This window comes from Phyllobates terribilis, unplaced genomic scaffold, assembly GCF_046119375.1.
Source record: "Phyllobates terribilis strain yellow unplaced genomic scaffold, ASM4611937v1 Scaffold_5__5_contigs__length_657084704, whole genome shotgun sequence".
Taxonomy (NCBI): domain Eukaryota; kingdom Metazoa; phylum Chordata; class Amphibia; order Anura; family Dendrobatidae; genus Phyllobates; species Phyllobates terribilis.
In genome coordinates, this window is record NW_027362765.1 from 465,690,995 (window position 1) to 465,704,520 (window position 13,526).

Sequence of the window (13,526 nt, forward strand, 5' to 3'; positions counted from 1 at the left end):
ATTTAACCCCTTAAGGACCCTGGGATTTTCCGTTTTTGCTTTTTCGTTTTTTGCTCCCTTGTACCCAGACCCATAGCGTTTTTATTTTTTGGTCAATATGGCTGTGTGAGGGTGTTTTTTTTTTTTGGGGACGAGTTGTACTTTTGAACGACATTACTGTTTTTACCATATCGTGTACGGGAAAACAGGAAAAAAATCCAAGTGCGGTGAAATAGCAAAAAAAGTGCAATACCACAGATTTTTTATTTTTTTTTACCACGTTCACTGAATGCTAAAACTGACCTGCCATTCTTATTCTCCAGGTCATTACGAGTTCGTAGATACAAAACATGTATAGGTTCTTTTTTATTTAAGTGCATTTTATTGCAATTTTGCGGCGACCAAAAAACGTAATACTGGCGTTTAGAATTTTTTTTCTCGTTACGCCGTTCACCGATCGGATTAATTCTTTTTTTATATTGATAGATCGGGTGATTCTGAATGCGGCCATACCAAATATGTGTATGTGGTTTTTTTCCATTATTATTTTATTTTGAATGGGGCGAAAGGGGGGTGATTTAAACTTTTAGATTTTTTTAATCTTTTTAAAAACATTTTTTTTACACTTTTTGCTTGCTTCTATAGTCTCCATAGGAGACTAGAAGCAGCAACTGTCAGATCGCCTTTGCTACATAGAGGTGATGAGCAGATCACCTCTATGTAGCAGAAATGCTCCTGTGCTATGAGCGCCGACCACTAGGTGGCGCTCATATGGATAAGTACATGACAACCACTGGAGTCTGCTGCAGACCCATTGTTGTCATGCCCACCCATCAGTGACCCGCGATCACGTGACGGGGTCACTGATGGACGGGGTAAGTGACGCGCTTCCGGCGCGGCACTGTTAAATGCCGCTGTCAGAGATTGACAACGGCATTTAACACGTTAACAGCCGTGGGTGGATCGCGATTCCTCCCGCTGCTGTTGCCGGCACATGTAAGTATAAATCAATTGACATGTGCCTGGTTCAGTGTGGGCTTTGCGCCGGAGCCCGCGCTGAAGAGGGGGTGATAGCCTGGTGCGTACTATTACGCTCCAGGCTGTAAAGGGGTTAAAGCACCACTCCAGCATTAGTGTAATGCTGAAGTGGTGGTACTAATCTAAGTTTGTTGCACCTTTTCTAATACTTACCAGCCGCTATCTTCATTTTTTATCAGCGCCGTTGCGGACAGTCTCCAACAGTTTGTGACCTGCCGGATCGCTCTACTGTTTGCTAAGTGATCTGGAAGTCACAACTCAATGTAAGTCTATTGGAGCCAGAATGTCATAGCCTTACATTGAGAGCTTGTAAGCACCGTCGCACCGGATCGGCACTGGGAGAGCTGAAGACGACAGCTGATAAGTATAATACTAGGGTCAGGAAACTTAGATTAGTAGCACCACTCCAGGGCTGAAATAAAAAAATATGCTGGAATGATGCTTTAATTTTTTCAGATGGTGCCCCTTCTGGCTAATCTATAAACTGCAGTCACTTTTCATTATAAACATGTCACCATTATCCTACTATTGGCTGCAGATCATAGTGAGCAATTTAGGATCTGAGCTAGCATCCCTGTACTGGGTAGGCCATTTCTCTTCTAATCACAGCTTAGAATGAACGCTATGTGCACCCCTCCTTTTTTAATTCAATATCTTATGGGTCTTTTCTTTTATTGCATGTGATTAAGCACCTGTAATTTATCTACAGTACATAACAAATATCTTTAAAAAAAAAAGTTTCAATTAAGATAAGTACATTGTATTGAAACAGTTCTTTGAAGTAATGTAGTTAATAGCCTGTTTGATTTCCGCTTGTGAGATAGTAATAACGTGTATTCAGGCTCCATCAATCACTGAGCAGATGTAAGACATCAGATGCTGACACCCAGGGGAAAAAGAGGCAACTCCTGCAGAGAGGGTCTCTGCTAATGCAAAGTAAATACTCATAAACAGATTGAATAGGGAATGGGAGGCAATCAGTTCAGGAAAGTTACGTCCTTGAGAACAGCAGCCTCATTTGCCTGTAAAAGCTCGTTACTGTACACACAATGTGCAACAATAATTATCTGCATTGTTTATTTATTAACGTCTGTAAATGATTACATAGGCTAATATAGTCTACATCCCAGCAGCCAGTGGCATTTCATGGTCTATGCTACGGTCTGGGAAATGGAAATATCAATCATAGTTTATAAATACAACTAGGTTAATGCCATCAATGAAGTACATAGATACAACGGAATGTATTATTTAGTGTGCAGTGTGCCTATTAAACCCACATAACATGCATATTTATTAAACGTATTCATTTTTATGTCACCACTCCACGTCCTCATTGGGGCTCTGAATCTTAATTACAAATGAAGCTATCACTATGATTTTTGGGTGTGGAAGGAAACCCATGCAAACATGGGAAGAACATAGTGAGCCACTGAGCCACAGTGCATGCAGATGTTGCCCTTGGTCATATATGAGCCCAGGATACCAGCGCTGGTTGATCTTTGACGATAATGGACCAACTATGTCCCATCCAGTCACTACATTGTGTCGCTGCAATCCTATAGATGTATCTCAAGTGAACTCCGTTCTGACATCGTAGCTTCCCAGACATAATTCACCTCCTTTGCTATTAAATCTGGAGGCATTCTAAACCTAAATACATGTTTCAAGGGAGTGACTAAGGCTTTGTTCACATCTTTATGGGCCTCAATTGTGAAATCTGATTTTATTTTACATGAATAGCTTTATTGCATGAGGTACTATATTGGTAGACCTCATGATTGGTCATTGGGTTTGTTCGGGAACAGCAAGTGTGTATCATCAGCCCTTAGCTTTTATTTTTGTGAATGGTGCCAAAGTCAAAAAGGTAGGAGATGAGATGGTGGGCCAGATCAGGATCAAGAAAGAGTGGGGTATTGTGGGATTATTTTGGTAAGTGCCCAATCACGTTCAATGGATGTTGGCTGAACAGTTGTAAGTCATACACACGTGTGATTGGTTTCACTGAGCACACATGGGTTCTCAGTAGAGAGGGGAGAGTAAGTCACTGCCATCACCTTGGTGGCACCCTACCTTTCTGAAGAACATGAGGAGCTGGCATTGAAATTTAAGATGCTTGATTCTTAGTCCGCCAACATTATCTGTCCTGGGGAGAGTAGAAAAGCCACCCTACACATGAGATAGTCAGTGGATCCTGCTGAAATTGGCATGTTTGTCCAAATTTACTGTAATGTGTCAGATTACCATTAGGAGCAAGGATCAGACAAGCTTGGACAGACTGAAGTCTACACTGATACAGTAGGTTCTTTCAGCTTTCATTTTCAAAATGTACGCTGGCTCAGAGGTTAGCACTGTCATTTTTCAGCACTGGGGACTTGGGTTCAAATCCCACCAAGGACAACATCTGCAAGGAGAAAGTACATTCTCCCTGTGTTTGCGCGAGTTTCCTCCAGGTTGTCTGGTTTCTTCTCACACTACAAAGACATAATGATAAGAAAGTTAGATTGTGAGCTCCAATGGGGACAGCGATGCTGATGTCTGTAAAGCGCTGGGGAGTATAATGGTGCTATATGAGTGAGTAAAATAAATATAATATTAACTTTTTAACAAAGGAGCAAAAGATATACAGTAAGGGCAGATTCATCAAACAGTTTTCGTCAGAATTTTGGCATAAAAATTAGCAAAAACTATGCTCAAAAAGTTGCAACATTTTTGTGCAATTCATTGTTGCACAAAATATATTTAGCATTTTTGGCCAGCTCAGCCAACTTTTGGATGTGACTTAGCTGAGAGCGAGCAGGGGCCGAGTATGGCCAATAAATACGTCATCATTTGCGCAAAAAAAAAAGTGAAAATTATGAAAGAAATGAACTCCTGTCCCTGAATGAATTGGTGCCATGATTTTTTTAGTCTATACTTGTTGGCATGTGCCCAACATTGCCCGATGTGCATGTATTATGTAGATATATAGGTATGTGTTTTTGTTGTTTTTTTTTTATTGCTCCTTTTCAAAGTATTTCCTTCTTGACAGATATTCTCGACAGCTAACATATTTATACCGGCAGCCACACAATTACCAGCTAGAGGCACTAGCAAATATTTCTATCAACTAAGGCACAATGCACACAGCAGATAGGTATTTCAAAAACATGAAATCTCTTATCGTTCTAAAAGAAGCAGTTTTGACCTTGACTACAATATGCTTCATGCTTTAGTTTTTTTTAGTCAGCAGTTTATCTGCTAATTGCTACAGAATACTGCATGTGGTTTGAATCTGGAATTGCAGGCTCCTTCTTTCATTGGTGACTGAAATCCTTGATAACGAGAGGGAATGTAAGCTATTTTTTTTTCTCTTCTGCTAAGAGACAGTTATTTTATATAGACAAAGAACAACATGGATGAAGAAAAAGGAGGTAAATTGTCCTGTAAAGCATTAATCAACATGTCATTCTGCCGGATATTGTGTGTCACAGGGATAAATACTTTATTGTGGCAGAGCTAAATACAGAATATGATTCGTAAACGCTCTTCATTATTGCATTTTCATTTTGAGCACACGTTTCATTGTTCTGTTATTGATGTAAATAATACCGAACACTGCAGAAATTGCCAGCAACGTGAAATTTACAACAAAAGATTAATAAATCTCTGCACATTGCTGAGCAAAGGACAGACAAATATGTAGGGAACATTGCACTCTAAGGCTCCCTGCACGTGTCCTGATGAAACCAATATTAGGAAAACCAATGTTATCAGTGTTACGTGTCCATGTGACATACTTGTGTATGTGTGCATTATCCGTGTGGCTTCCGTGTGCTGCCCATGTGAAATGAACCTGAATAAAATGTCTTGCAAAAAATAATGATTTTTATGTGTTAAAGGTTTGCAAACTTTGCAAAGACCCTTTATAGATAGATAAATAGATAGACATCTAATTTCACAACAGAATATAAAAAGTGGCATCCTTTAGTGTCTTGTATGTTGACCTAATGTTACAGCTATTAATCTAATAAATAAATGAAAAAAATAACCAGCAAAGCAGACAGCTGCGGACTGATATTATCAGACTGGGAAGGTCCGTGGTTATTGGGCCCTTCCCAGCCTAAAAATACCAGCCCCCAGCTTCCCCAGAAGTGGAGCATCACATGAGATGCGCCAATTCTGGCGCTTCACCTTCGCTTGTCCCGATTGCCCTAGTGAGTTGGCAATCAGGGTAATGGGAATGGGGGTTAATGTCAGCTATGAATTGTTCAAAAATACAACTGGCACCAAGCTCTGGTGTTAGTAATGGAAAGGTGTCTATCAGACACCCCCATTACTAACCGAGTATTAAAAAGAAAAAAACACCCCAAAAATACTTTATTTAAAAAAACACTCCCTGACCCTTTCCCTGGTTCACCAATTTAATAAAATAAAAATTCCATGCAGGTCTGACATAGTCCAGGAAATCCGATGTATTCCACAAATGGAAACCTGAAAAACATAAAAAGAGAGAAATAAAAACAAGACACTCTCCCTCGCTCACCAATTTATTAGAAAGAAAAGTTGCCACGCATGTCCGACACAGTCCAGCGATTCCCAGGAAGTTCCCCAAATCCATTGTCCAAAGCCTATGGAGCCTCATTCTGAGGCTCCATAGGCTTTAACAGCAGCCATTCCCGGCACATGCTGTACTTCGCAGAGCCTGGTGACTGTGAAGAGCAGTGGTGTCAGTAACGTTACTGCTCTTCACAGTCGCCGGGTCTCGCTGAGCGCAGCCAGATTCGGGGAACTTCCCTGGTCTACGTCGGACCTGAGTGGGATTTTTTAAAAAATAAATTGGTGAACCAGGGAAGGAGTTGGGGAGTGTTTTTTAAATTAAGTATTTTTGTGTGTGTTTTTTTCTTTTTTTTACTTTGTTAGTAATGAGGGTGTCTGATAGACACCTCTCCATTAACAAGACCAGGGCTTGATGTCAGCTGAATTTTTGGACAATTCACAGCTGATATCAACCCTAACTACCATTACCGTGATTGCCAACGCACCAAAGCAATCGGGAAGAGCGAAGGGTAAGCACCAGAATTGGAGCATCTCATTTCATGCTCCACTGCTGGGGCGGCTGTGGGCTGGAATTTTTAGGCTGGGAAGGGCCTAATAACCCTGGACCTTTCCAGCCTGATAATTTCATCTCTCAGCTGTCTGCTTTACCTTTGCTGGTTACCAAAAATAGGGGGGACCAGATGTCATTTTTTCATTTATATATTTATTAGGTTAATACATGTACATTAAGCTACACACACAAGGCACTAATTATATATGTGACAGACATCTATCTATCTCTGCACATAAAAATCTTTCATTTTTATTCTGCATTCTATTTTGGTACATGAGTCACATGGATGGCACAAAGATATCACACGTATGTAATCCGTGTGCATTATGTATTGTCATCTGTGCTGCCGGAAAAAAATGAACAGGTCTACGTGTGGGTCACATAGACACACTGACAGAAAACAAGATTAGTGATAACAAAAATTCTCCATTAAATGTCACTTGCTTAACCCAGCAGGAAGTATGGCGGCGTCTAAAAATCAATAAAGTTGACAAATCCCCGGGCCCGGATGGGATACACCCGCGAGTACTGCAGCAATTAAGTAACGTCATAGATAGACCATTATTTTTAATCTTTAAAGATTCCATAATAACAGGGTCTGTACCACACGACTGGCGTATAGCAAATGTGGTGCCAATATTCAAAAACTGAGCTTGGAAATTATAGGCCAGTGAGCTTAACCTCTACTGTGGGTAAAATCCTGGAGGGTTTCCTAAGAGATGCTATAATAGAGTATCTGAAGAAGAATAACCTCATGATCCAATATCAACATGGGTTTACGAGGGACCGTTCCTGTAAAACTAATCTGATCAGTCTTTATGAGGAGGCAAGTTCTGGACTGGACAAAGGAAATGCAGTGGATGTTGTGTATATGGACTTTTCAAAAGCTTTTGATACGGTTCCACACAAAAGTTTGATACATAAAATGAGAACAATGGGGATAGGGGAAAATATATGTATGTGGGTTAAGAATTGGCTCAGTGATAGGAAACAAAGGGTGGTTATTAATGGAAAACACTCAGACTGGGTCTCAGTTAACAGTGGGGTACCACTGGGGTCAGTATTGGGCCCCCTTCTTTTTAACATATTTATTAATGACCTTGTAGGGGGCATACAGAGTAATATTTCAATATTTGCAGATGACACTAAACTCTGCAGGGTAATCAGTACAGAGGAGGACAATTTTATATTACAGGAGGATCTATGTAAACTAGAAGCTTGGGCTGATAAATGGCAAATGAGCTTTAATGGGGATAAATGTAAGGTAATGCACTTGGGCAGAGGAAATAAAAGGTATAATTATATGCTTAATTGTAAAACACTGGGCAAAACTGTAACTGAAAAAGACCTGGGTGTATTGGTGGACGACAAGCTCACGTTTAGTGGCCAGTGTCAGGCTGCTGCTGCAAAGGCAAATAAAATAATGGGATGCATTAAAAGAGGCATAGATGCTCATGAGGAGATCAAAATTTTACCTCTATACAAGTCATTAGTGCGACCACACTTAGAATACTGTGTACAGTTTTGGTCTCCGGTGTATAAGAAAGACATAGCTGAACTAGAGCGGGTGCAGAGAAGAGCGACCAAGGTTATTAGAGGACTGGGGGGTCTGCAATACCAAGACACGTTATTACACTTGGGGTTATTTACTGTGGAAAAAAGAAGGCTTAGGGGTGATCTTATTACTATGTACAAGTATATGAGGGGACAGTACAAAGACCTTTCTACTGATCTTTTTACTCTGAGGCCTGAGACGGGGACAAGGGGGCATCTTCTACGTCTGGAGGAAATCACAGACACGGATTCTTTACTGTAAGAGCAGTGAGACTATGGAGCTCTCTGCCGCATGATGTTGTAATGAGTGATTCACTATTAAAATTTAAGAAGGGCATGGATGCCTTTCTTGAAAAGTATAATATTACAGGTTATAAATACTAGATTCCTTGATAGGGCGTTGATCCAGGGAACTAGTCTGATTGTCGTATGGAGTCGGGAAGGAATTTTTTTCCCCAATGTGGAGCTTAGTGTTTGCCACATGGGTTTTTTTTTGCCTTTCTCTGGATCAACATGTTAGGCTATGGGTTGAACTAGATGGACTTAGTCTTCCTTCAACCTTAAAAACTATGTTACTATGTTACTATGTGAGCAGCCCCATAGATTATAATGGGTGTGCGTGTGTACGTGTCCCCGGTACGTGTGAAAACAGATACAGGTATCGGAGACACATACATGTGAAGAAAGCCTTACTATGTATTTCATTTTTAGTGCCCGACACTTATAAACGAAAATCTGTTTTTTAAAATACTCAGCCTATAAGTTGGGCCCCTTGGATGCAAGTATGTGTTTTGGTAAGTTAGGAAGTACATACACTGCTCAACAAAAAAAAGGGAACACTCAAATAACACATCCTAGATCTGAATGAATGAAATATTCTCATTGAATACTTTGTTCTGTACAAGGTTGAATGTGCTGACAACAAAATCACACAAAAATCATCAATGGAAATCAAATTTATTAACCAATGGAGGCCTGGATTTGGAGTCACCCCCAAAATTAAAGTGGAAAAACACACTACAGGCTGATCCAACTTTGATGTAATGTACTTAAAACAAGTCAAAATGAGGCTCAGCATTGCGTTTGGCCTCCACGTGCCTGTATGACCTCCCTACAATGCCTGGGCATGCTCCTGCTGAGGTTGCGGATGGTCTCCTGTGTGTTCTCCTCCCAGACCTGGACTAAAGCATCCACCAACTCCTGGACAGTCTGTGGTGCAACGTGACGTTGGTGGATGGAGCGAGACATGGTGTCCCAGATGTGCTCAATAGAATTCCGGTCTGGGGAACGGGCGGGCCGGTCCATAGTTTCAATGCCTTCATCTTGCAGGAACTGCTGACACACTCCAGCCACATGAGGTCTGGCATTGTCCTGCATTAGGAGGAACCCAGGGCCAACCACACCAGCATATGGTCTCACAAGGGGTCTGAGGATCTCGTCTCGGTACCTAATGGCTGTCAGGCTACCTCTGGCGAGCACATGGAGGGCTCTGCGGCCCTCCAAAGAAATGCCACCCCACACCATTACTGACCCACTGCCAAACCGGTCATGCTGAAGGATGTTGCAGGCAGCAGATTGCTCTCCACGGCGTCTCCAGACTCTGTCACGTCTGTCACATGTGCTCAGTGTGAACCTGCTTTCATCTGTGAAGAGCACAGGGCGCCAGTGGCGACTTTGCCAATCCTGGTGTTCTGTGGCAAATTCCAAGCGTCCTGCACGGTGTTGGACTGTGAGCACAACCCACATCTGTGGATGTTGGGCCCTCATACCACCCTCATGGAGTCGGTTTCTAACCGTTTATGCATACACATGCACATTTGTGGCCTGCTGGAGGTCATTTTGCAGGGCTCTGGCAGTGCTCCTCCTGTTCCTCCTTGCACAAAGGCGGAGGTAGCGGTCCTGCTGCTGGATTGTTGCCCTCCTACGACCCCCTCCACGTCTCCTGGTGTACTGGCCTGTCTCCTGGTATCTGCTCCATGCTCTGGACACTACGCTGACAGACACAGCAAACCTTCTTGCCACAGCTCGCATTGATGTGCCATCCTGGATGAGCTGCACTACCTGAGCAACTTCTGTGGGTTGTAGAGTCCGTCTCATGCTACCACGAGTGTGAAAGCACAACCAACATTCAAAAGTGACCAAAACATCAGCCAGAAAGCATTGGTACTGCGATGTGGTCTGTGGTCCCCACCTGCAGAACCACTCCTTTAGTGAGGGTGTCTTGATAATTGCCAATAATTTCCATCTATTGTCTATTCCATTTGCACAACAGCATGTGAAATTGATTGTCAATCAGTGTTGCTTCCTAAGTGGACAGTTTGATTTCACAGAAGTTTGATTTACTTGGAATTATATTCTGTTTTTTAAGTGTTCCCTTTATTTTTTTGAGCAGTGTATTATATTTTCCAGCAACATTGTCATTCACATAATGGATTTTAAGTGTATGTGTTCATTAAAATGCTGTAGTTGTATTTTTTAGAACTTATATTTTGGGATCCTCCAGAATTTAATTCATTATGAATTCTGCCTATACTCAACCTTAATAGAATTCATTCATCCATTACACTTGCTTACATTTAATTAAAATGTACCCATTAAAATAGGTTTCCTGAGACTGGTTAAAAAAAAAAATTCACTCCCCTCCCGAGAAACTGAACCACTTTTATCCATGGACTGTTTTTGGTATTTTGGATTAGCTACATTCACATGAATAGAACTTAACCACAATACTTATTTATTTTACTCACTTATATAGCGCCATTAATTCTACATCACTTTCTAGATGTTATCGGCATTGTCCCCATTGGGGCTCACAATCTAGATTCCCTCTCAGTATGTCTTTGGAGTGTGGGAGGAGACCCATGCAAACACGGAGAGAACATACAAACTACTTGAGGGAGTAATATAATACCAAAAACAGCCCCTAAAAAAGAAATAGCTAATAGAGCAAATATTAAGATATAGAAGACTTAACTCCAACTATAAAAGAATAATATGAAATCGATTTTGTAAAGTATTTGTCAAGACAAGAAAACATTTCAACAGTGGTGCCCTCCTTAAACCAATAACAACTATGCGCCGTAAAGTATGGTGTTTGGTTCTAAGCTTTAATTCCATGCCATTGTAAGTTTATGGCAATGCTGATGCTTCTATTTAATCAGTCCATGGATAGGTTTTTGCATCTATAAATAGAGAGCAAGGTAATAACAGTGTCAGACATAGCTTCTGATCAAGATGGGATAAGGTTCTGTCTCCCCTGAAGAGTAAAGAAACTCGTCGGGAGCCCCAGCATGGTGGAACCAGCATTGACACCAATGAAGGAGACTTTTTGTCAGATAAGTCTACCCTCTAATGTATAATACTGGCGGTGATGGTCCAATAATTATGCCAATAATCTAACTATGTGGGGATCTGTGGGCTGTTAACAAGTAATAATAAGCAGCATGATTTCCAATTTTTTATATACACGAATGATGTGACATTGTATCGGTAGTGCATGAGACTTATAGTTCAGTTATGTTCATGCTTTAGAGACCCATCTTGTCTATTTGGATGATTCTAACTTTAGGGTGGTATGGTATTTATTCTCAAGACTGTTTTCTGGTCTCACGCATGAATTGGCAATGAGATCGTTTTTTGTTGGGATAAAAATTAAGCATCACCCTAGTTTAAGTGCTTCTGTTGTGGCTAAGTAACTGCATGATTGACAGTAAGCCCCCTGAACCCCCTGTATTCAGTTAAAATAGGGCATGCTAATAGCACAATTTCAGTTAAAAATATTTCTGGTTAAAAAAGTAAAACTCCAGGAGCGTTTTTGTCTGCTAAAACGAGATGCATTGATATATGTATATCCGTGATTTTACACTTTGGGTGTTAACTAGTGATGAGCGAGCACTAAAATGCTCGGGTACTCATTGCTCGGGTCGAGCAAAATTGGAATGCTCGAATGCTCTGTCCGAGTAACGAGCCCAATGTAAGTCTATGGGAAACTCAAGCATTTTTCCGGCAGACACCCCCGGTGGTCTGCAGAGGGCCTAAAAATTGCCCAAATCGATGGGAACAGTACTCAAATGACATGGGAACAGCATGGGGAAGACCCTGGAAGCATTTCTGACTCCCAGCTAAATGCTGTCAACAATGTTGTCTGAGGTATTACTCCACTTTTATGGACTCACAATAAAACATACAAAATCGAAACCAAAATGGAGTTTCCTGGGAAATATATTGAGGAACATCCTTTCCAGGGTAATCACTTGTATATAAGAAAAAATAAATAACCAAAAACAAAAATGCTCCTCCACACCTTGGGCTATGTTCACATGTAGCGTTTTTGATGCGTTTTTGCACTTTTGTATTGCTTTCAACAGTGACAAATGCATTCACCGGGAAATGTCATTGTAACATTTTACAGCCTTATCTGGCCATGTGGTGTGTGAAACATCATCAGACACATCCTGTTTCATTTATGAAGAAGTGATTGTGAAAGTCACAAACACTATTTTTACAGCCTTACTATTCTTAAAGGGCCAGCAGTCGGCTATGCTTTGTTGTTCCCATTATTAAAGAGTGGGTCTCCTATACTGTTACTGAGTATGCAATGACTGCAAGGGCTGCCAAAAATTTGGATGCAACCAAATACCCCTTTGAAGAGACATAGAGGAGGGTCTCAGTAAAAAAAATTATAAAGGAGTGGGTCTCCTATAGTGGTAATGCCCATGCTGTGACTACAACGGCTACCGAAAACCCCCACTAACAATTTAAAGACACATAGAGCTGGGCCACCGTAATGACATGTTTCCATTAGAAAGGAGAGGGTCTGCTATCCAGTTATTGGGTATGCAGTGAGTCCAACGGCTGCCAAAATTTAGAAAAACCCCACTTACAATTTAAAGACACATAGAGCTGGGCCACAGAAACGACATGCTCCCATTAGAAAGGAGAGGGACTGCTATCTAGTTATAGGGTATGCAGTGAGTCCAATGGCTGCCAAAATTTAGGAAAAACCCCGCTAGCAATTTAAAGACACACAGAGCTGGGCCACAGTAACGACATGTTCCCATTAGAAAGGAGAGGGTCTGCTATCCAGTTATATGGTATACATTCAGTCCAACGGATGACAAAATTTAGGAAAAACCCTACTAACAATTTAAAGACACATGGAGCTGGGCTACAGTAATGAGTACAACATGTTCCCATTAAAAAGGAGTGGGTCTCCCTTACTGTTTGCCTATGGAGTGAATGCTATGGTTTCCAAAAATGTGGAGGAACTCCAGTGTCCCTTGCAAGAGACGTAGAGGTCGGAGGGCCTCCTGAAAACAATGTTCCCATTATTAGGAAGTGGGTCTCCCATACTGTTTGCCTAGGCAGTGAATGCAACAGCTGTCAAAAATTTGAAGGCACTCCAATGCCCCTTGGAAGAGACGTAGAGGTCGGCGGACCTCCTGAAAACAATGTTCCCATTATTAGAAAGTGGGTCTCCCATACTGTTTGCCTATGCAGTGAATGCAATGGCTGCCATAAATTTGGAGGAACTCCAATGTCCCTTGGAAGAGATGAAGAGGTCAGAGGGCCTCCTGAAAACAATGTTCCCGTTATTAGGAAGTGTGTCTCTCATACTGTTTGCCTATGCAGTGAAGCAACGGCTGCCAAAAATTTGGAGGAACTCCAATGCCCCTTGCAATAGACGTAGAGTTTGGAGGGCCTCCTGAAAACAATGTTCCCATTATTAGGAAGTGTGTCTCCCATACTGTTTGCCTATGCAGTGAAGCAACGACTGTCAAAAATTTGGAGGCACTCCAATGCCCCTTGCAAGAAACGTAGAGGTCAGAGGGCCTCCTGAAAACAATGTTCCCATTATTAGGAA

The 13,526-nt window shown here is 41.4% G+C and overlaps 1 long non-coding RNA gene across 1 annotated transcript in view; it reads left to right on the top strand.

Moving 5' to 3' along the window:
• The first annotated feature begins 4,301 nt into the window (after positions 1-4,301).
• LOC141271275 (uncharacterized) overlaps positions 4,302-13,526 on the top strand; it is a 212,066-nt gene continuing 202,841 nt past the window's right edge. The window contains exon 1 of the long non-coding RNA XR_012321879.1: positions 4,302-4,430. This is a non-coding gene — a long non-coding RNA (uncharacterized lncRNA). The remainder of the gene's footprint in view (positions 4,431-13,526) is intronic.